This window comes from Cryptomeria japonica, chromosome 10, assembly GCF_030272615.1.
Source record: "Cryptomeria japonica chromosome 10, Sugi_1.0, whole genome shotgun sequence".
Lineage (NCBI taxonomy): Eukaryota > Viridiplantae > Streptophyta > Pinopsida > Cupressales > Cupressaceae > Cryptomeria > Cryptomeria japonica.
Window position 1 is genome coordinate 584556392 of NC_081414.1, and position 24995 is coordinate 584581386.

General features: G+C 33.9%; 1 long non-coding RNA gene across 1 annotated transcript; it reads left to right on the forward strand.

Annotated features, from left to right (window-relative positions):
• Positions 1-3101: 3101 nt before the first annotated feature.
• On the forward strand, positions 3102-5163 carry LOC131071887 (uncharacterized). The gene is made up of 3 exons (XR_009112626.2): positions 3102-3295; positions 3735-3888; positions 4048-5163. It is a non-coding gene; the product is annotated as an uncharacterized LOC131071887 (long non-coding RNA).
• Positions 5164-24995: the final 19832 nt, after the last annotated feature.

A 24995-nucleotide genomic window follows, 5' to 3' on the forward strand; every position in this document is an offset into this window, starting at 1 on the left:
TTAAAATTGTTTACAATGAGCCTAGTGCTATATACTATGACAATTCTAGTGCTATCAATATTTCTAAGAATCCAGTGTTGCATACTAAGACAAAACATATATCAATCAAGTTTCATTTCATGAGAGAGAAGGTGAATGAGAAAGAAGTTATATTGGAGTATGTACCTACAAAGGAATAGATTGCAGATATATTTATAAATCCTTTGCCTGCAAATACAAATTTGTATATCTAAGATAGAAGTTAGGTGTGATTTCCCCTCCTCTTGTGAACTAGATGCATTGAGTTGCATCGATCTGGTGGACTTCATTGTCTTATCCTATTATCCAAATTGATGAGTGGGTGTTGCTGCTCCAGGGGAGTAGTCAGTGTGTAGTTCTGTTGATTAGATTTGTGAGTGTTTGTTATAAAGGGGAGAGATTATCTGTAAGGGAGAGAATAATGACTTGTACGTGTCTTTGGAATTGTTGTCAAAGGGGGAGAGATGCATGTGAAAGATTGTCTTGTCTATCTAAGGTAGAGAGCCATGTGTGTATGATCTCAGGGGGAGACTGTTGGACTTGACTTATTTCTTTGCACTGATTTTTTTTCACATTCATATGTTTCCATCAATGCCAAAGGGGGAGATTGTTGGATATTAGATTTGTTTGAATGTGTTGTTGTCATTGATGTCAACATATTCCTGTGTTGTGTAGAATTGGTTTGTTGTAGAGAGTTGGTTTGGGTGATCTGTTGCAGATGTACTGATGCAGATTAATGGGTTTTGAGATACTTATGTCTAGTTGATTCAGTATGAGTTTCAATGTTCCAGAAGGTGATTTGGTCTATTAATGCGATCCAATATGATGATTGGTTTTTTTGTTGGTTTTGTATTGCAGAGTTGTGATTTCTGGATTGTATTGCTCTCGAATTGATTATTTATATTGTGTGGTTTTGGGAGAATGATTGGGACATTCATGTGTGTCCTCAGTTCAGATGGTTCATGATTTTGAACTTCACAATCATGTCTTTCAGTCTGTCAGTTGGTGTTCTTGAGCTTCGGTGATGAATAATGATGATTCTTATTATCCGAGTTGTTGTGGTTATTGCGGTGGACTTCACATTGCTTGATGTTCTCTAATTGTGTCCTATGTGTTTTGGTGGTCTACGTTGATCGTGGTGCGTGTTATTGAATATTTTATTGGTCTGGTGGTATTCTTCGTGTTATGCAACATATTCAATGGTTTAGCATGTTGCAGATGATCTTGGTGAATTATTTGGTGGTGTTACGTGTTTGAAGATTTGATTTGGGTCCATGTTATATCCTTGTCAACATTGTATTGGTCCAGTTATTGATTTATGTATCGTGTGGTGAAATTTTGTAATTAGGTCTTATGTGTTGAGCCAACCTTGAAGTCAAGGTTGATGATTTGTATAAATTAGTGTTGTAATCATGTAATATGTGTGTCTGTGGTTGTATCTATGATTTGTGAGAGTATTGTATGTGTGAATAAGCAAATTAATCTTTCGGTAGTGGAAAAGAGTAGAGAAGTGTTGTTGTGCAGACAGTGTGCTTACCGGAACTGTGATCAAGCATTTGGAGATGATATTATTTTAGTTCATGTAATCTAGATTGGTGTCTGATCTTTGTAAAGCAGTAAGTCTTCCTAGGGTTGTTGCCCTTTATTGTTTTGAGCAGTGAGCTCTAGGCAGTGTGCCTGAATGCATGTGCATTCCCCATTGTAATATTTACACATACTACTTCAGAGTATCATCTTATTGTGGGTAGGTTCCCACCGTGATTTTTTCCTTAACCGAGCTTTCCATGTCAAAAATTTGAAGATAGTTCATAAACTAAATAAGGTCCAAAAACTTACACTAGTACTTTTCTTAGTTTTGTCTAGAGTAGTACCCATGTCCTTGTAATTTTTCATGGACAAATGGCATAGAGCTAAATTTTGTTTGGTACATTCCTATAGCCTTCCTTAATCATACTATCTAATCATATTTAATATTCTTTTTTATTGAGATTTGAATTTGACACCATATAAGTGCCTACAACATATTTAATATTCAAATAATCTAGTAAAACCGTTCTTAGCTTCTTTCTTTTTTTCACTACTCAATACACATAATCTAATAATTACAACTACTACATATAATGAACAAATAAGTCGAACCTAATTATGTTTGGTATATTCTTCTAGTCTTTCTTAATCATCCCATCTAATCATATTTTATATATATATTTTTATTGAGATTTGACTTCGACATTATTTAAATATCTACAACATATTTAATATTCAAATATTATAATAAAACGCATTCTCATCTCCTTTCTATATACTTTAGACATTTATTTTTCACTACTCAATACACTTGATCTAATAACTACTATAGAGCAAATTAAAAAATTCTTAATTAATTCCCTCATTTAGCAACATACTTATTTAACTTGGTGTTTCCGTACCCTGAATATGATGATTGGACAAGTATTTAGCAACTTGAATATTTGGGCTAATATTTATTCTTGGTGACTGTAACTTATCACTTTGTTTTTTAATCGAGCTGCAAGCATTTTAAATTCATTTCTACAAGCCGTCACCAAAGAGTCAAGATTAGTGTTAAGATTTCAATTATTCATAATCAAGATGAGGTATTTGGGTTCCACCATACTTTTCGATGAGTGATAAGAAATTATTAAAATAGGAAGAATTTCATCTGTCGTGTAAATTTGTAAGTATTTGGAAAGCCACAGAACCATTGAAACTGGCCATCAAACAGATTGATCTGTGGACCATGGTGGTACAAGATTCAAAAGGAAACCTAATGGAATTGTATATCTACACATGAGGAAGCAGCTAAAAATTCATTATAATGGACCCACAAGAGAACAACTTTTGGTATGTGGAATTACAGTACTTCACATCGCGTATCGTATCTAAAGGAAGTTCCTGTGTCATATGATGGCAAATACATTATTATAAAAGATAAAAAAATACAAGAGATGTAAACAAACCATGTACGCATCTGCCATGGAAGACGCGTAACATAAGTGGCACACAGCTGTACATAAGCATTATCTTGCCGTGTTGCATTCATTATAAAGCCCTTCTATTCCTCTCTTACACAATCGTATCTTCAGAAATGCCTCCAACAATTGGGTTTCTTGTTCAATATAGTATGGATGACAGTTTTCAAGAAGCTCTCACTCAGGAGCTTCTATCTCTCCTATCATTCAAGGCCGAATTCTTCTCATTTCATAGAAAATATTCTCTTCATTTCTCTCAGTCCACCACATTAAAGATAAGATTAGATGTAAGAAGAATGGTCCATTTCATTTTATACCCACTAACAATAAATTCCATATAGATAAGATTAGATGTGAGAAGAATGGTCCATTTCATTTTATACCCACTAACAAAAAAATGCCATATTAATCAACTTTTAATTTGGATTTTGCAAATTTTCACTATGTGGATTAGTGGTTTTGATTGAATATTGTTCCCAGTTTTGTTGATTCTCTGTTAAGGTCATGAATTTGATATGATTTTGGATTTAATTGTATAAGATTTTTCATTATCTAACATTTCATATTATACTTCATGATCAATCGTCAAGATGAAATAGTTAGATAGGAGAAAATGATCTTCCACGCAGTTAAATCCAGAAACATATACTTGCAGAATATCAATTGTATCATCTATGTTGATATGATTGTAGAAAGTATGCTTATAGAATGTATGTGTGATTGCAGGTGGAATTGAGGAAGCAAGCAGGAAAGACCTTGAATATTCACATGGTCTGTAGTAGAAAGCCTGGCTTGCTTTTCTTTAGACTGAGGGCTCTGGATGGACTTGGTCTTGGAGTCCGGCAAGGCTAGTTTTGCACTAGATGTTTTTCAAGCCGAGGTATTGAACTTATATCCTTGACTGCAACTTCCTCTCAATACTTGATCAATTAAATGCCCTTACTTGGTATTTTGGATTCTTAAAGGCGTATGACCTTACTTGGTATTTTGGATTCTTAATAGCATATGCCCTTACTTGTTACCTTGAATCTTGTGTCAGCAAATTTTGAAGAAAGATAGTTGAGCCAAGGAAATCAAAGCAGCGCTTCTGTTATTCTACCATGGAACAAACATAGCAAACTACAAGTTGAATTCTCAATGAATTCCCATTCTGCTTCAAAATCATGCCATTCCACCTGTAACCCATGAAGAATGTTTTCCTAGATGGGCATTTAAGACCATAATTCTGACGTTGATTAGGATAAAGGTTATTAATCTATGGATTTCATAGAAAACTACAAGTTGAATTCTCAATGAATTCCTATTCTTCTTCAAAATCATATCATTCCACCTATAAGCCATGAAGAATGTTTTTCTAGCAGCTGGGCATTTAAGACCATAATTCTGACGTTGATTTAGAATAAAGGTTACTAATGTATGGATTTCATAGCAAACTGATATTTGCTCCCATATTTCTAACAAGATCTCATACCATACAATTTTGTAAGAAAAAAGGAAAAGAAAGCTCTTTTCAAGTTCAGGATGCCCAGAAACCCTAATTTTTTTGTTTGTTGGGTATATAAGTAATTTGAACAGTGATTCTACTGTTGTCAATGTATTGACTGTTTGAATAGAAAAAACAACCATACATTGACTACAACAGACTGTTCATGGACCATATTATATACCTAGCAATAATTTCATAGATTTTGGCAGATAGAAAATGTATAATTGAATCATGTTGAAAATATTAGCCTTTTTGAAGTGACGACACTTTCAAAAGCTTTTTGCAGTGGCATATGTACTTGATTGATAATTTTTGTGCAAATTCCAATGTTTGCCTCGTGAATGCTCGTGTTGAACAGTAATATTGTGAATCAAGTCTATTCTATAATACACGTTTAGAATGAAAAGAAGTTTGACAGACAGGAAATCGAGCTGTATCGATGATTAGAATGAAAAAAAGCTTTGACAGGCATACAAGTTGGCTTCTAAAATTCTCTTTTGATGACAATGCAATAGAAATCCTTTTGTCATCTCAGGTTTCTATGATATGAATGAATAAAGTACTGCTACTTAAGCTTCATGTGAGCTGTATAACTGAGGGTACTTTCTAAGCTGTAAAATCATTTGAAAGGAATTACCCCATTTCTCTCTTTATTTAGCTGTACTTCAATCTTTTGCACGCTTCTTTGGTTTTGATATTAATGGCGTTAACAAAGTTATTGATATGCTTCAAGTAAAGAATTTCAGAAGTGAGATTTGTTTTTATGTTCTGATTTCATAAGTTCAGTACATAAGCAGTTTAAACAGAACAAAAGAACCAAGATCAGCACAAAATAGAAATGAGATCTTATTGTATTCTTTCTTGTACCAGCAATCATGTTTGGTATGTACAAATTACAGAAATATTTGGATAATTCAGTTGAACACCCACTTGTTCAAAACACCAATTAGTTCTTGACCAGATTGAAGTTTTCTTGCGATTGCTCTGAACACAGTTGCTATAATAGTCACCGAGCAAATGAACATTGGGTAATTGGTTGTTGATTTTCTATATTTTTTATATAGATTTATTACTTTATCTTTTCAATGATCTGCTTAGATATATTATCGTTTGAAATTAAAGTATATTTGAAAATCTATGATTTAATATGTTTAAATAATTAATAAAGTTCTAGTTTATTACCTATTATATTTCATGTTGCATTTATCTTATTGATTAAGAGATTTATTTTTTATTTATTAAAAAGAAATGAATATTTTCAATTATATTGTTGTTCTAAAGTAGAAACATGATTGAAAATAGTTGTTAGTTTATGAAGTTTAATGTGTTTTTAGTACATTATAACATATTATATGTTGGTTGTCCATATAAATTAATGGGACCATACAATATGGTCATTTTGATTGGGATCTACTTAGTTAGCCCTCTTGATCAAATTACAATGATAAGGTATCTGAAGTTTATTAATTCTTATTCATTACCATTTGACAACTTAAAATTGTGATTGAGTTGTTGCATTGTCACCATATTTGTTAAGTTAGATTTCTCCTCACATGAGGATCATTGTATCATAATAGGAATCACTTTAACACTAGAAATGAGTTGCATGAATTAATTCAACTAGAGTTATTCATATTAGAGATGAATAATGGGAATTTTTCACCTTTCCTTCTTTCTGTAAAAAGAAGGTTCTATATCAATAATTCTATTATATTATAATATTAGTTAATATTAATGTGTTACAATCTCTTCAATTTTGATCATATACAAATAGCTTGAGAAAAATTTAATTAGATTACTGATGCTAGATGCCTAAGTCAATGAATAGTAACATTCAAATATGCCTTTAGAAATACAATTATAGGTGCAAACCAAAAAAAATGAAAAAAATATATATTTAACAATCATAAGTAAACAACATTTACACAACTACTTATATAAAGCTTACCTTCCTTTTGCTACAACAATAAATATGAGCATGTTCCATAGTGACATTTCTTTCTAGCTAAAATCAATGTCATGTTAATTATCTAACTATTAATATCCATCTTCACAAATGACACCTGACTATCATTGTCTATAATAGTGTTATACCTTCTACATATTGTGGTGATTATTATGCATCTCACACATGATATAAATTAACAATTATCATCTCACACATGATATAAATTAACAATTATCGTTTGACTTTTAAAAATGTTCCTAGTTGTGTTATTAATTTTATTGTATTATATTGATTTGTGTAACTTACACACTAGATGGGAATCATATCATATCATATTTCTCTTCCTGATAAATGTTTTCAATTTTATATAAACTAGAGGATGATTTTCCTCAACAAAGTAAACTTTAACTAAGCTTTTATAGTTTTAAGTGAAATGATAAAATGGTGGGGATAATTCTTTTTGGACCCTTATTAAGATATCATATTGACAATGCTTATCTCCTTGGTGACATCATTTGTTCTTTTAATTCTAAATAAATTTTAATATATTTATCTTGAAAAATAATCAAATTAATGTTTGGGTGGTAATGAGCTACATATAGTGAAAATTTAAAAATAAAAATTAAAAAATGTATTGATTTATTTTTTTTAAATTATACTTTTAGATTTACAAAACGGTATTTTCATATTTATTTGGAAAATGTTTTATGTGATTGATCTAAAAAAAAGAGTCTTAAAGGTGTGTAAGGTCATTGAGTTCTTAGTTGTCCTAGCTCATTGGAATGTTACAAGGAAGCTAGAAGTAAGAGGTAAGTATCAAATTAGTGTTTCAATATGTGAAATTGTGAGAGAAGGTTGAGGATAGAATGGGACATCTCTAGAATGTCTCTAATCAAGGTTGCAAATATATAAATACCCTAGAAAATTATGCTTTTCAATTCCACTACTTACAAAGATAATGAAGACACAATAATCCCCATGAATAGAACCACTTAACCTTGTTTCATGCACTCTAAAATACATAGATGACATCCATTTTCTATATAAACAAAATAATAGTTAAGATATAAATAATCCTATATTTTAGTAATGAGTTGAGGTTTAAAGTGTGATTTTATATTTAGTTTGGATATTTGTATTTTATATTCCCACCTTTGGGGAGGTGTAATAAGGTGATAAAATACTTGTAGACATCCAAATCTATTCACTTAATTAAATGAATACTTAGTATTTATTTGATTATTTAACCACCAATCAACAATTAATTGAATTAATATTTAATTAATTCATCTTAACCCTATTCTCCTATTAATTAAATAAATTATTCAATTTATTTAATTTAATTGATTAAGCCATGTTCTGACAATTAATTAAATAAATAAAGCATATTTGTTTAATTAACCCCTCTCCATATTTAAATAAATCAACATTTATTTAAATCCCTAAAATCCTCTCTCACACATTTCAATAAATAAATAATTATTTAAATCTCTAAAACCCTCCCACTTGCATTCTCCTACAAATGCAAGTTGCACAATTTTAGTTGAAATAAATGAATTTTATTTTAAGTAAAATCCCCTTTTATCCTCACCCACTTGCTCAGTAACTTCCTTCTAGATTCTTCTAACCCTCTTCTAGATTCTTCTAATCCCTTCTAATTAGCCTAATCTCCCTCCTAATCATTTGCACATTCCTTAAGAAAAAGGTCACTTCTCAAAACATGCAAAGTCTTCACAAACCATTAAAGGTTTTGTGTCTCCAACAATTTACCCTCCAAAGTCTTCAATAACCATTTATGGTTAGCTCAAACTCAACCCTTGGTTAGAGACTTTCTCTCTAACTCAACCACCCCTTTAACTCACAAGTCTCTTCAAGCATGCATTGCTTTGACCATGGTTATCCCTTTAACTCTTGCACAAGAGTTTATCCATTGGATAGAAGCATTACCCTTGGATAAAAGATTTATCCACTAACTCAAGCCTAACCAAACCCTCCTGGGGTAACCCTCGTGTCATCTCAAGCATTTAATGCTTCTTCCCTCTCCTCTCAAGTCCTCTCATAGTGACACTTGTCATCACTACATTGGGTTGAAAACCATCACATGGATCACAAACCTATCAATCCTAGCCCTTCACAAGCTCACTCAATCTTGGCCATTCAATCAACATTTTTCCCTATAAAAGGACCTCATTCCTCAAGAAAAGGGGAAGCATTAGAGTATTGTTACTATACTTGCATAGCATTACTAAGTTTCTCATAGCAACTCTAGTTTGCACCTTTGCATAAGTCATAGAGCTACATTCTTAATCACTCAATACTCTATTTTCCGTCCATGGTTTTATGCTAGAAGCTGAGAGCTACAATCAAGCAAGGCTTTTTTAGATCTTGGAGAGTAGAGTAACAAGGAAGAGCCAACATGTCATCAAGCATAGGGGGGAGTATCAAGGTTGTCTAGTTATTTATTTTCCTATTTGCTTTGTTACTAATCTTTCATGATATGCTTTTGAAATGGATTCATCTTCATATTATGCTTATGGTTGAAAGTTTACTAACATGATTTCCTTGTGATTCGCCACTAGAGGACAAAACATTCATTGCTTCTGTCTAAATTTTGAGGACAGTGGACAAGTCACCAGACTCGAGTCACTTTTTTAGACTATTTTTGAAGTCTTTTCAATCCTTTTCAACTTCCACCCGAAGTAGAGCTTAATTATAGTTAATTAAATATAAAACGTTCAACTTCAGGTCAAGTTCTCAAAAATGTGTTTACTTCCCACATTCAAGCTAAAATCCACCCTAAGGTGTTGATCTATGCTCATCTAAGGGACGATGGTATTTTTTGTTCGTTGTCGTGGGTCCCAGGACTTTTGCCATTTTTCGGCCACATCACCAGACTCGAGTCACTTTTCTGGACTGTTTTTGAAGTCTTTTTAATCCTTTTCAACTTCCACCCAAACTTGAGCTTTTTAGACTTAATTATAGTTAACTAAATGTAAAACGTTCAATTTCGGGCAAAGTTCTCACAAATGTGTTTACTTCCCACATTCAGGCCAAAATCCACCCTAAGTCGTTGATCTATGCTCATCCAATGGATGATGGTATTGGTTGTCAGTTGTCATGGGTCCCAGGACTTTTTCCTTTTTTCAACCACGTCAACAGACACAAGTCACTTTTCAGGAATGATTTTGAAGACTTTTTAATCCTTTTCAACTTCTACCCGAAATAGAGCTTATTACAGTTAATTTAGTATACAATTACAAAATTAGAATTTAAATATACTTAATTAAATGTTTATCGTTTATAGAAGTCTTCCGTTATAAGTTTGCAAAAAATAATTATCGTTCCCACATTTGGCTCGAAATACACCTCATGTCGTTGATCTGTGCTCATCCAACGGACGACAGTATCCTTTGTTAGTTGTTGTGGGTCCCATTATACATAGGATTTCTGCCATCCAAACACCACGTCACCTGACACTTCATCGTCTCATGGGCCATAACCTTTCTTTCCTATCAGTGTTCACTGACACGTGTTTCCGGTGAAAGTTTGCAAAAAAATTTAGAGATCCCACATTCGGCCTAAAATACACCTTAAGTCGTTGATCTGTGCTCATCCAACGGATGACAATATCCATTGTCAGTTGTCGTCCATCCCATAATCAATAGGATTTGAATATAAATTAAATATATAATTTTATGATAAATTTAATATATAATTTAAATATGTAATTTCAAAACTTGCATGATATTTCATTTGTTTTATCGATAATTTTTGTATTGTATTACTTGGAAATAAAATACTACAAATATGCAAGTATAGGTGGTATAGTAATGTACCACTAGACAACTACCACCGCAAAAAATACCCCAAGGACCAAAACCACCATTCCCAACAAAAATAAAACCCTACTACATCCAAAAACCCCAGAATTCCAATTCGGCATACCAAAATTTGTAGCACACATCCCCTCATACATACAAAGTTGTGGAGAAAACAGACATGGAACAAAAATATCCAAATAGACAATACCAAACACCATCTACCATAGTAGGATTAACCCAGAAACAGCCTATACTCCAGGTCATCATAGAATTCTGAGAGTCGCTTCATTACTTGTGTAGTCTTGGATCTCAGTCGCAACTCTTGACCCACCTCAACATGTGCCACTTCATGAAGGACCATTAAAACCTCATCACACTGCATCAACCTTCCAAACATTTTGAAGGCCTTCTACCTACGCCAAGCAAGAGCTCTGCATTTTCCCTTCAAATCATCACCAGCCCATCAAATGAGTGGTAGCAACACCACCAGACCAACCACCCCTACCTCAGGAACAATTTCCACCTTTCGGACCACACGAGCACACACACTATCCAGATTTAATAGGTAGTTTGAATCAATTACACCTCTCAAGATATTTTTTACCTTGTCCACCTCGTCCTCAAATTGGAAACCCCAAGCAGAAATCAATGAATATGCCTCCATGTTTGTCCTATAGCGATGACCTAGATGGACAATTTCCTCTCCCAATGACATTTTCACACTCTCATACAACCACTAATCCTTAAACAAGAACAAACCTTTCAGCCTCCTATCTGTAAATCATCCAAGAAATGGGACTAATTTCTTATCAGTATGGAAGGAGAAATTGGCTTCCATGTTGCTTAAGAAACCCAAGACAATATTGCAAGTGTAGACAGTATGATACCAAGACTTCCAATCCACCAAAGATTTAAACACCTCTCACTTGATTCTAGTTTTTGACATCCAACAACGACAGTCATCGGCATTAATCACAAATTTTGCCATCATTCCTCCACACGTACTAGTTCAACTGCATAATTCATCTGCACAAGCCGGCATTAAAGCCACCTAAAGGTTAAATGTTAGCCATTCACTTTCAGTGATGTGCATAACATAAGGCAATATCACTGCATATTTGTTGCCAGTTCTCATGGGTCCCATTATACATAGGATTTTTGTCACCCAAATTCCACATCACCCGACACTTCATTGTCCCATGGGCTATAGCCTTTATTTCATGTCGGTGTTCAATGACATGTATTTTCAGTGTTCAATGTACATGTGCCTAGTTAGTTGGACTTTTTTTATATTGAAATTATGTAGAAAAAATTACAAGAAGTTGGACTTTTAATTCACTTGTTTTTCGTGAGATAAATATCTTTTTTTATATATATTAATAATTAATGATAATCAATGTACAAATAATTAATGAAACGAACTCAATTTTTTATATATATATTAAATATAGAGGAAGAAACATTACATAAAAAATATCACAATATTATATATATTTTCATTGTTTAACAAAATATTGAAATAACATAGCTCATAGACAAAAAAATGTATGAGCTAAGACATTGTGATCCTTATTGGATGCTATCACTTGCAGCCAATCCCTGACATTATGTTTTTTCAAATACTTATTTGTCAAGCACTTCAAATATCTTTTAGAAAAGATCATCTCAAAAGTGACATTGAGTTTGTTCTTTAACTTTAGAGAAGAAATTAGAATAGACCTGCTATTTTTTTATGGTGAAAATTAAATATTATATCCACATAAATTAATAACTATGTAACCTATTTCAAAACATAATGATTATGCTAAGTATCCTGTCTTAGCATGATGACAACAACAAATTATAAAATGAAATAGAAACCATTTTTATATCCATAAGAGGCAAACTAAAATGAACTGGAATTTGCAAAATTATCATTAATATATATGTTTCGCAAATTTACAATTTTTACATGTCGGAGTCCCTTAAAAACTTTAAAGCCAAAATATGTGAGGTTACGAGGAAATAGCCAAAAAAAAAACTACTAAGGGGTCGGGGCTAGGGCACAGGCAGTGGACATATTCATGGTTTACCCTAAGAATCTTTCCCTCCCTCTATGTAGAATTCTTCAGACATTATAAGCTATGGGAATTCTTCAAGACAATTGTAGTCTAGAAAGTCATCTAGGAGAAACCATTTCCGAAGAATGTCCCTACCAATTCGCGCCCATTTCCTATGACGCGTCAACTGCTCTACATTTAGGTTCAAAAGAAACGGTTTCCTGGCCACTATTTGGTCAGGGAGGAGAAGCTTGGTTAATTCATTCTCCCAAGGGATCCCCACCCCTACTTATGCAAAGATGACAAGAATAATGTCATCTCCAAGGAAGTCTTCTTTAAAAATCTTCCTTAACAGCAACAAGATATCCACCTTGTCTCCTCCGAGGTCAAGAAGAGATGCCAAGAACCGAGACATAACATCTATGTTAACATTTTTATTACGCAAAAACTCGCTGCCTAACACCAGCCTCACAGCCTCATTAGTGAACATCCCAACCTCCTTACAGACTGATTGGAGGTTTAGGTCTCTAACGGAGCCCAAAAAGGCCCTCTAGTCCTCCGTAGAAATGCTTCTCAAGCAGATAGGAGTGTCCATTTTGAGAAATCGGAATACTAAATTATACAGCCTGAGCCTATAGACCTAAACTAGAGGCATAATTTAACTACCTTGAGCTCCGACAATTTATCTACCAAAGGCTAATTGAAGATGAAAGAAGTAGAGATAGTCTATAAATAGTTGAAGATCTTGATTGTAATAATTCCTTCTCTAACCATATAAATTCCTTTAATTTTTTTTAAAAATTTCTTATATCTCTACAAATCTTTCCCATAATTTCACTAGTGTGCGAAATTGGAAATAGCTATAAACCAGTACCAAATACCATATTGGAAGTCATGGGGGCAAAGTGGATTGAATTTAGTGACAAGACATATATTAAATGACCAACTTTATCGACCGTGACATTTGATACGTGTCTATTGAATCCAATTTCATTCGAGCACTTTATGGAGAACTGCTTTCTCTTCATAAATTTGGGCCGAAATAAAACTTCAGCCATTGATCTATGATCATCGAACAGTTTAAAATCATTGATGGATTTTGGGTACATGTGACGTTTCAAAGAGGTCGTTCTTATCGATACATCATGCAGAGTCTGAACTCAATGTGATGTGATATGATGTGCCTTATCTATTAATGACAATGAATTCATGAAATCGCCAATAAAATATATATTTTTTCATAAATAATGAAATATTATCCAAAAAAATTAAATAATTTTGAAACGGTAAATAAAAATTGCCAATACACTTAAATAATTTTTCCTTCAAACTAAAAATTTTCGCCCATACACTTATATATTTGTTCCTTTAAACGAAAAACATTTGCCTCCTACAATATATATTTTCCCCACAGAACCAGGTATTATTCACCAGAATTCTATGGAATTTTTGTACCCTAGAAAAAAATCGCCAATACAAATTAATTTTTTTTCCTACTTTGAAAAAAAAATTCGCCATCAATATGAAAATTTCCCCCCCAAAATAACGCCTGATTCACCAAGTCCTTTCTTAAATTCATCCCTGGTCCTCCAGCATGCCAATATCCAGCTCCTCGCAAATAGATTCTACTTTGGTATTGATGACTCTTTCTACCTCTTCTTTCCAAAACTATAAAGGCTCAATTTCCTCATTTTCATCCACGATACTTGGCATAAGTGTTTCATTCAGCTCATTGAAATTACCCATCAACTCCCTTATTTTTCTTTCTATACTTTTTGGCAAAATCTGGGCTTCCTGCATTGACTTCACCAACAAATGGGTTGGTTGAAGCATAGGTGGCCTCTTAGCATGGTATTTCGAAGCCATTTACATTATTCTAATTTCATTTCCCCTTTGTAACCATTTTGTGAACAAAGGGATTGCCACTTCCTTATCTCTATCAAAACTTTGAATAGTATTAAACAATAAATAATATAAAGAATGAATGTTATTTAACCTACTATCCACCTTCTCATTCAAATGACTTAGCATTGAGCTAACTATCTCTTTTTGCTTGAAAGAAGACTGATCCTCTGACTCCTTTAGCTTATTCTCCAACTCAATGACTTTCTCCATAAGTTGGGCTCATGCTGGATCAGTTGATCTAATAGGTTCTTCATCATCAACATATGGCACTAATGATGTGCCTGGGAGATCAGTCTCACTATCAAATTGAATTGATGCTTCTACATGAGTATGTTGGTATTATGGATGACTTCATCATGTGTTGCATTGGTTTTGTCATTGATGTTAACACTTATCTTCTTGGAGGTCTACATTGTTGATTAAGCACTCTGGTTATATTGGTTTATTGTTGAACCAACACATTGTGGTCCCAACATGGATATTGGCTTATGCACACTCATCGGTATATGTTCACCAATAGGTTATATGTTTCACTGGTAGTTGATGATGACTTGTTATCATCTAGAGATAATTTGGTTATGTTGAAGACATGGATTGGATGTTTGGATTTGGTGTTTTTCTTATTGGACTAATCGGGTTCACATATTTGTCTTAATCGACAGATAGGTCTAGGTTATGGACCGGTACAAGATATCTATTCCAAATCAACATGGCATGTTTTGGAAATGGTTTATTGTTTGGATAATGTGTAAATGTATTGAGCTGACATATTGTATCGCATCAAGACTTATTTTGTAATTGATTTAAATGTAATATCTTTAGTAAGCCGACCTCATGTTAAGGTCTTAGGTTTTGTATAAATAAATGTAAGATCTCATTTGAGAGATGTAACAGATGAGTGTGTGCGAATATTGAAGAGCGAAAATAAGCAGATCCTTGTGAGAATCACACAGATATTATCTGAAGGTTGAAGGAAGGTTATGAAGGTGTTTGGCACTCATATTCAGAGCTTAAACTGGTACTGAATCCAGCATTGCAGATGCTATTCTGAAGCGGTACATTGTCATTGGATTTAACGATCCAACTGTAGTTAGTGTGACTCATATTTTGTGATTGAGCAGAGAGCTCTAGGTGGTTGGCATTTCTGCATGTGCAGACCCCATTTGTATACACTTACTATTTGCAGTAGTATCATCTGATTGTGGGTATGGATTCCCACCATGGTTTTTTCCCTTACAAGGTTTCCACGTCAAAATATGTGTCATGTGTTGTGGATGTTTTTTCTCTTTCTGTTTCATGCATTAAGTTATATTGGTACTACTATAATAGTTAATCTATTTTACCCACATTAATTTTGTTTTATCGGCACTGAGTTTGAAGTTGGATTAATTGGTTTTAGGTTATAATTTATTGAAAACTAGTTCACAATTGATTCATCCCCCCTCTCAGTTGTCCTTCCCGGTTCCTAACAATTGGTATCAGAGCCTAGTCCTCTTTTTGCAGAAGCCTAACAGCTTGAGGAGATCCTATGGCAACAAATATTTTCAGGAAGGACAGTCGTAAACTTGATGTAACTAACTATGGTATATGGAAGATCAGAATGGAAACACATCTAAATTGAATTGGAAGAGATATATGGGATGTTACAAATAATGGCTATGTTGGTCCTAGTTTGAATATCCCTCATCCATTGACATTGGCTAAAGACTTGGAGAATGATTGCAAAGAAAGAGAAGCACTTCTAAGCGTATTATCAAATCAACAAATCATGGGATTATCAGACCGATCTACTACTAAAGCTATTTGGGATAAACTGGAAACATTGAATGAAGGAGAAACCACTGTCAAAATTGCAAAAATGGAATGTTACCGGGTCAGGTATGAAAACTTAAAAATGGAAGAAGATGAAAGAATTTCTGCATTTATGGAAAGAGTTAATAAAATTGTTTTAGGAATACAATGTTGTGGAGGATCTTTAAGTGAAAATAAAATTATTTCTTAAGGTTTAAGAGCTTTGCCACCGGCTTACAAAATGAAATTGACTACTATTAATGAGTTGAGAACAATGCCTAATGCATCAGTATCTAGAGATACTTTGGTTGGAAAACTTTCAGCATTTGAGCTTGAAGAGTTTGGTCCTATTGCTACAATCAAAACTGATTTATCTTTCAAATCATCATCAGCATCAACATCATCATCATCATCTAACAAATCTGATTGGAAAACACTTTATGCAAAAGAACTTGAAGCACTATTCGCAAGGAAGATGCCTAAAGGTCCAGCAGGAAGTAAGTATGAAGGTAAAGCACCTTTCAAATGTTTTAATTGCAATAAAGTTGGTCATATGGCATCTAGGTGTCCTAATAGACATGCAAGACTAAGAGAGGAAGCAAAGAGAACATATAAGCCTAACCCTGAATATTAGAGATACAGATTTAAGAAAAACAGAGATAAGTCATGTTACTATGCAGATGAAGGTGTTATAGATGATTGAGATGAAGATCCAGCAGATAGTGGATGGGCATTTGTTGCATTAAAATAAGATCCACCAGCACCTATTGTCAAACCAGTAGAGCAGGCTCGAGCAACAAAAATTGAAGAAAATGATGAATGGATCATTGATAGTGGATGCTCGCATCATATGACTGGTGATAAAAGAAAATTCTTATCTTTACAGGAAATTCATGGAGGTCTAGTAAGATTTGGAGATGACAAAGCTTGTTTAATCAAAGGAAGAGGCATTATATCTTTGGATGGTAAGCACAGTACTGACAATGTTTATTATGTAGAAGGTTTAAAGAATAATCTTTTAAGTGTTGGTCAGTTAGTGGAAAAAGGATTTCAATTACAATTCAAGAATGAAAAATGCTAAATCATGAACAGAACTAGATCAGAGATTGCAACTGGTAATCAGACTAAAGGTAATATCTTTCATTTGAATACCAGCAATAAGACATGCTTGATTGCACACATTGATGAAAGTTGGTTATGGCATAAAAGACTCTGTCATGTGAATTTTGATTGCATTGTAAAGATCAGTTCAACTAAGGCAATAAGGAATTTACCTAAGATTGTGAAACCTCATAATCCAGTATGTAAGGAATGTCAAATGGGAAAGCAAGTAAGAACAACATTTAAGAGCATTTATGAGAAATCCAATAATATTCTTGATTTAATTCATATTGATTTATGTGGTCCAGCAAGAACAAGAAGTCTTCAGGGTGATAGATACTTTATGCTAATAATTGATGACTATTCTAGAATGTGTTGGGTTACTTTTCTTAGGGAGAAATTAGAAAATCAAATGGCGGAGAATGAAACTAGCAAGAAAATCAAATGTTTAAGATCTGATCAAGGAGGAGAATTTGCATCTAGGGAATTCAATTCATTCTGTGAGGAGAATGGAATCAAAAGACAACTATCAGCACCCCGGATACCTCAGCAAAATGGAGTTGTGGAAAGGAAGAACATAACTATTTTGGATGCAGAAAGAACCATGATGATGGAAGAAAATCTACCTCATGTGTACTGGAGAGAAGTAGTGAATATAGCAGTTTATACTTTCAACAGAGTTCACATCAAAAGTGAAACCAGTAAGACCTCTTATGAACTATGGTTTGGTCATACTCCTACTCTTAAATATTTTAGAATATTTGGAAGTAAATGTTATATTAGGAGAGATGAGTATATTGGCAAATTTGATCCTAGAAGTGATGAAGGAATATTTCTTGGTTATTCAGCTAGAAGCAAGGCATATAGATGTTATAATAAAAGATTGCAGAAAATCATTGAGAGTACTAATGTGAAGATAGATGAACATTTTAGAGGAGAATCAAGATCTATAGAATCAGCAATAGAAATGATTATAAATGAATCGGCACAAATTGCACCGGTACAGAATGAAGAACTAGTCACACCGGCATCATCAAAAAACTCAACTGTGACTAAAGAACAACAACCTATAATTGGAAATCAGAATAAACCCAGGTATGTAAGATTGAATCATTCAAAGAATCAGATAATTGGAAATGAGAATCAAGGTGTTATCACAAGACGAAGATTGGCAAATGAAGAGGTATGTTTAATTTTTCAAGTTGAATCAGCATCAATTGTTGAAGCATGTCAAGATAAACATTGGATAAAAGAAATGGAAGAAGAATTAGAATAGATTGAAAAGAATAATACTTGGGCATTAGTTCCCCGGCCTAAAGACAAAAATGTAATTGGAACTAAATGGGTATATAGAAATAAACTTAATGAGGATGGTGAAGTAATAAAAAATAAAGCAAGATTAGTTTGTAAAGGTTATTCATAGAAAGAATGAATTGATTATAATGAAACCTTTGTACTGGTAGCCATAATTGAAGCAGTTAGACTATTTCTTGTATTTGCAGCTCATAAGAACTATAAAGTTTATCATATGGATGTAAAATGTGCATTTTTGAATGGAGATCTTGAAGAGGAAGTTTACATTGAACAGCCTGATGGATTTTCATTAACAGATGATAAGGATATGGTTTGCAGGTTAAGGAAAGATTTATATGGATTGAAGCAAGCTCCCAGAGCTTGGTATGCTAGATTGGATAAATATCTTTTAAAGCTTGGATACACAAAATGTAATGCCGACAGTAATTTGTATCACAAAGCTACCAATGATGACATTTTGGTTATTGAAGTATTTGTGGATGATATCATTTTTGGAGGTGAAGAAGGATTATGTAAAGACTTTGCTAACAAGATGCAGGAAGAATTTTAAATGTCTATGATTGGAGAGATAAAAAAAATTCTAGGTTTGCAGATTTCTCAAACAGATAAAGGTATATTCTTATGTCAAACAAAGTACTTGAAGGAACTCTTGAAGAAATTTGGTATGGTAAACTCCAAACTGGTAAGCACTCGTATGACTACAACAGATAAATTGACACTAAAGGATGATTCATCTCCTATAAATCCGACAAGGTACAAATCTATGATTGGAGGATTACTGTATTTGACACAAACCAGACCTGATATAATGAATGCAGTATGTATTGTTTCTAGATTTCAAAGCAATCCTAAAGAAAATCATGAATCAGTAGTTAAAAGGATTTTCTAGTACCTACAAGGCACAACAAATCTTGGTTTATGGTATCCTAAGGATGAAAATTTTGAGTTATGTGCATATATAGATGCTAATTGGGCAAGAGATGTAGATGACAGAAAGAGTACAACTTGCGGTGCATTCTTTCTTGGCAGAAGATTAATTTCATTGATAAGCAAGAAGCAGACTTGTACATCATTATCTATAGTAGAATCATAATATGTTGCAGCAACAACTAATTGTACTCAAGTATTATGGATCAAGCAAATGTTGAAGGATATAAAGGTAAAATGCAAACAACCAATAATTATTTATTGTGATAATTGAGCAGCAATTGATATATCAAAGAATCCAGTATTTCACTCTAAAACAAAGCATGTTTCTATTAAGTACAATTTCTGAAAGAGAATGTTGAAGCAGATGAAGTGAGATTGGTTTATGTGAATACTAAAGAGCAAATTGCGGATATCTTTACAAATCATTTGCCTAAGGAAGCATTTGAATATCTCATAGAGAAGCTTGGGGTAATTTTCCCACCGAGAGAGAATTGAATGATGAAGATTGGCATCAAACCAGTAGGGACTCATAGAAAAAATATTTTTCCGGCTTTGATGAAGGAGAGATACTTCTCAAGGGGAGTAGTTAGTTGTATGTTATGTTTTGATTATTAAGTACTTTGGTATTTGATGTCAAAGGGGGAAATATATCTATGGAAAAACTTTGTACTTTGGGGAGAGATAAACATTCTATTTGGAGAGATGTATTTTGGTTTTGATTTCTTGTATTGATCTATTTTGGGAGATTGTTGGTTTATTTGTTTTTGGCATTCTTTTTTTGGCACTTACATGCTTTTTCATCTAGTGTTTCCATTAATGCCAAAGGGGGAGATTGTTGGTATTATGGATGACTTTGTCATGTGTTGCATTGGTTTTCTCATTGATGTCAACACTTATCTTTTTGGAGGTCTACATTGTTGATTTGGCACTCTGGATATATTGGTTTATTGTTGAACTGGCACATTGTGGTCTCGGCATGGATATTGGCTTATGCACAGTCATCGGTATATGTTCACCAACAGGTTATATGGTTCATCGACAGTTGATGATGACTTGTTATCATCTGGAGATCATTTGGTTATGTCGAAGACATGGATTGGATGTTTGGATTTGATGTTTTTCTTATTGGACTAATCGGGCTCACTTATTTGTCTTAACTGGCAGATAGGTCTAGATTATGGACCAGTACAAGATATCTATTCCAAATCAGCATGACACATTTTGGAAATGGTTTATTGTTTGGGTAATGTGTAAATGTATTGAGCCGACATATTGTATTGCATCGCGACTTATTTTGTAATTGATTTAAATATAATATCTATAGTGAGTCGACCTCATGTTAAGGTCTTAGGTTTTGTATAAATAAATGTAAGATCTCATTTGAGAGATGTAACAGATGAGTGTGTGTGAATATTGAAGAGCAAAAATAAGAAGATCCTTGTGTGAATCATGCAGATATTATCTGAAGGTTGAAGGAAGGTTATGAAGGTGTTTGGCACTCATGTTCAGAGCTTAAACTGGTACTGAATCCAGCATTGCAGATGCTATTCTAAAGTAGTATATTGTCATTAGAATTAACCATCCAACTGTAGTCAGTGTGACTCCTATTTTGTGATTGAGCAGAGAGCTCTAGGCGATTGGCCTTTCTGCATGTGCAGACCCCATTTGTATACACTTACTATCTGTAGTACTATCATCTGATTGTGGGTAAGGATTCACACCATGTTTTTTCCCCTTACAGGGTTTCCACATCAAAATCTCTGTGCCATGTGTTGTGGATGTTGTTTCTCTTTCTGTTTCATGTATTAAGTTATATCGGTACTGCTATAATAGTTAATCTATTTTATCAGCATTCTTTGTTTTACCTACACTGAGTTTTAAGTTGGATTAATTAGTTTTGAGTTATAATTTATTGGCAACTGGTTTACAACTGATTCACCCCCCCCTCTCTCAGTTGTCCTTCCCGGTTCCTAACAGAGTAATAGGTGGAGACATAGATGTTGATGGTGTTGATGCAATTATAGGATCTAAAGAGCATGCTCCTATCTCTCTGTGCTCAAGAAGTTGAACTTTAGTTTGCAGCTCAACACACCTCTATTGAACTACATTATAATCATTGAAAAAAAATTCAAACTTCTTCATAAGTTCTTCTTTCTCCATAGCCTCCCTCTTTGAAGTTTCATGGGCCAATTTGGCCACATTAACAGCTAACTTTGAGGCCTCAACATTTGATGTATTGGAGGTGTTGGAAATTTGGAGGAATTGTTATGTGTTGCATTGATGTTTGTCATTGATGTCAAAAATAGTTGTTTTGTTGTCTATCAACTTCCAGTAGAGTGGTTGGTCTTTGTTGTTGATCTAGAGATTTGTCTCCGGTTTGGTTTGGCTATTGGAATTGGTTTGGATTCATTATTTATGTGTTCCTGATGTGTATCGCATTCAGTTGGTTTGGGATTTGATGATCTGGATGCTATCATTTGTTCTAGTAAGCCTTTTGGTTATTGGTAAGGGTTCTACCGATAGTGCTTTGATTAAGATCTTTTGGTGAATCCGATAAGTGGTGCTGGCATTCTGATAAAAGGTTTTGTGTGCTTAAAGTTGTATAATCTATTGACAACTGATTCCACTTGATTGATGGTGTTCTAGTTAGCACTGGACCTATCTTGGTGTTATTCTGCTAGGTTATGGACCGGTTTATGTAATGTGTTGGTTGTTGCTCCCAATGTGTCACCGGATGGATTTATTGTTTGGTTTATGTTGTTTTGGTCTTAGGCCAACTTTGTTTATCATTAGTTTATAGGATTATGTAATAGATCTATTGTATTATCTTTTAGGTGGTCGACCTAATTTTTTAGGTCTCGGATTGGTATAAATATGATGTAAGATCTCTTTGTAGATCGTGGAATGGGATTATCTGTGTGTGAATAAATTTATAATCATATGTAGAGGTTTTAGTCGATCATAGGTGATCGAATTAGGTGGTGTGTGAAAGAGGTTTAAGACCTCAGGTATTGAGCTTAACCAGAACTGTACTCGAGCATAGGAGATGTTATTATTGCAGTTTATTCATCTTTTTGGATTGTAATCTAGATTTCTTTGTAGTCAGTGAGGCTCCTTTTGTGATGAGTAGTGCACTCTAGGTTGTTGGCCTTCCTACATGTACAAGCCCCTCTTATTGTAATCACATACTTGTTGCAGAAGTATTATCTAACTATGGGGAGGCTTCCCACCATGGTTTTTCCCTGTACTAGGTTTTCCACGTACAAATCTTGGTGTTATGTGTTATGGATGGTTTTTAATTGTTCTATGATTTATGTTTGTGCTTAATTGTTATATTTGTTATTCCAGTATTTGGTTTATGCAATCCGATAAAAGGTTTTGTGTGCTTAAAGTTTTATAATCTGTTGATAATTGATCCCCCCCCCCCTCAGTTGTCCACCTGTTATCCTAACAATTGGTATTAGAGATTGGTCCTCTTTGTAGAAGCTTACGCTTGAGGAAGATCCTATGGCAATTAATAGTTTGACTACATCTATTTTTTGGAGAGAATCCCCTAAGCTTGGTTTGACAAATTACAGAGTATGGAAGATTCAGATGCAAACTCATTTGAGATGTATTGGGAAAGAGATTTGGGAGATCGTGGAGAAAGGCTATACTCCTCATAATCTAGCATCTCGCAATCCTCCTGCAAAAAACTTGGATAAGGACATTGAAAATGATTGTAGAGCTAGAGAAGCACTCTTGAGTGCAGTTTCTGATTAGAAAATTATGGGATTAACTGACCAATCATCTATGAAGGCTGTATGGGATAAGTTGGAGGCTCTGAATGAAGGTGACCCTACTGTTAAAATTTTTATACTTGATGGTTACCGAGTGAGGTATGAGAACCTAAAGATGGAAGAAGATGAAAGGATTACTGCTTTTATGGAAAGAGTTAATGAAATTGTTATGGGAGTCCAGTGTTATGGTGGATCTCTAGCGAAGATGAGATTGTTTCTAAAGTATTGAGAGCTTCACCACCAGCTTACAAGATGAAGGCCACCAGCTTACAAGATGAAGGCTACTACAATTAATGAGCTAAGAACAATGGCTAACACTTCTGTTAACAGGGATACTTTGGTTGGAAAATTATCTTCTTTTGAGCTTGACGAATTTGGTCCTCAAGGAGCTGCAAAGACTAAATCTATTTTTCAAACATCTGCATCATTAGCCGGCAAAAGTGATTGAAAATATTTATATGCGAAGGAACTGGAGGAAATGTGGAAAGAAGATGATGAGTTTGAGAAACTTGAAGCTCATTTACTAGAAGAGTACCTAAAGGTCCAACATGAAGTAAGTATGAAGGAAAAACACCTTTTAAATGTTTTTCATGTAATAAGATAGGTCATTTTGCATCTAGATGTCCTAAGAGGAATTCAAGATTTGAAGAGAAAGATGCAAGATCTTTTAGGCCTAACCATGATTGTCAAAATAAGCATAAGTACATGAGGAACAAAGACAAATCATGTTACTATGCGGATGAGGAAGGTGTGATTGATTCTGATGATGAACCGGCACAAGATCTAACTAGTGGATCTAGCAGTGGAAAGGAATGGGTATTTTTATCTATCAAGGAAGATGCTTTGGCACCTATTATTCAAAATGAGGAAGAGGCCCTTGCTGCTAAAATTGAAGACAAGGATGAATGGGTGATAGATAGTGGATGTCCACATTATATGATCGGAGATAAAAGCAATTTTTTATCTTTGTAAGAATTTGATGGTGGTCTGGTTAGATTTGGAGATGACAAAGCACATCCATGATCAGAGGAAGAGGAACTATATCATTGGATGGTAAGAATAACCCTGATAATGTTTATTATGTTGAAGGTTTAAGGCATAATATTTTGAGTGTAGGACAATTGGTGGATAAGGGATTTCAATTACTATTCAAGGATGGAAAATGCAAAATCATTAACAGATCTAGATTGGAGATTGCAACCGGTACACAGACTAAAGGTAACAACTTTCTTTTGAACTCTGGTGAGAAGACATGTTTGATCGTACAAGTTGATGAGAGTTGGCTATGGAATAAGAGGTTGTGTCATGTGAATTTTGATTGCATTGTAAAGATCAATTCAACTAAGGCTATTAGAGATATACCTAAGATTGTGAAGCCCTATGATTTGGTGTGTAAGGAATGTCAAATGGGAAAATAGGTCAGAACTTCTTTTAAGAGTATACAAGACAAATCTAATGGTGTTATTGATTTTATTCACTCATTTGTGTGGTCCTGCTAGAATAAAGAGTTTTCAAGGTGATAGATATTTCATGCTAATCATTGATGACTATTCTAGAATGATGTGGGTTACTTTTCTAAAGGAGAAATCTGAAGCTTTTGAAAATTTTAAAGATCTTTAAAGATAAATTTGAGACAGAGACAAGGTTGAAGATTAAATTATTAAGGTTAGATCAGGGTGGTCAATTCACATCCAGTGAATTTAACAGTCATTGTGAGAAGCATGGGATAAGGATACAGTTGTTTGCACCCCGAACACCTCAGCAGAATGGTGTTGTGGAAAGAAAGAATAGAATTATCTTGGATGGGGCTAGAACTATGATGATGGAAGCTAATTTACCTCATATCTATTGGAGAGAAGCTGTGAGAATGGTG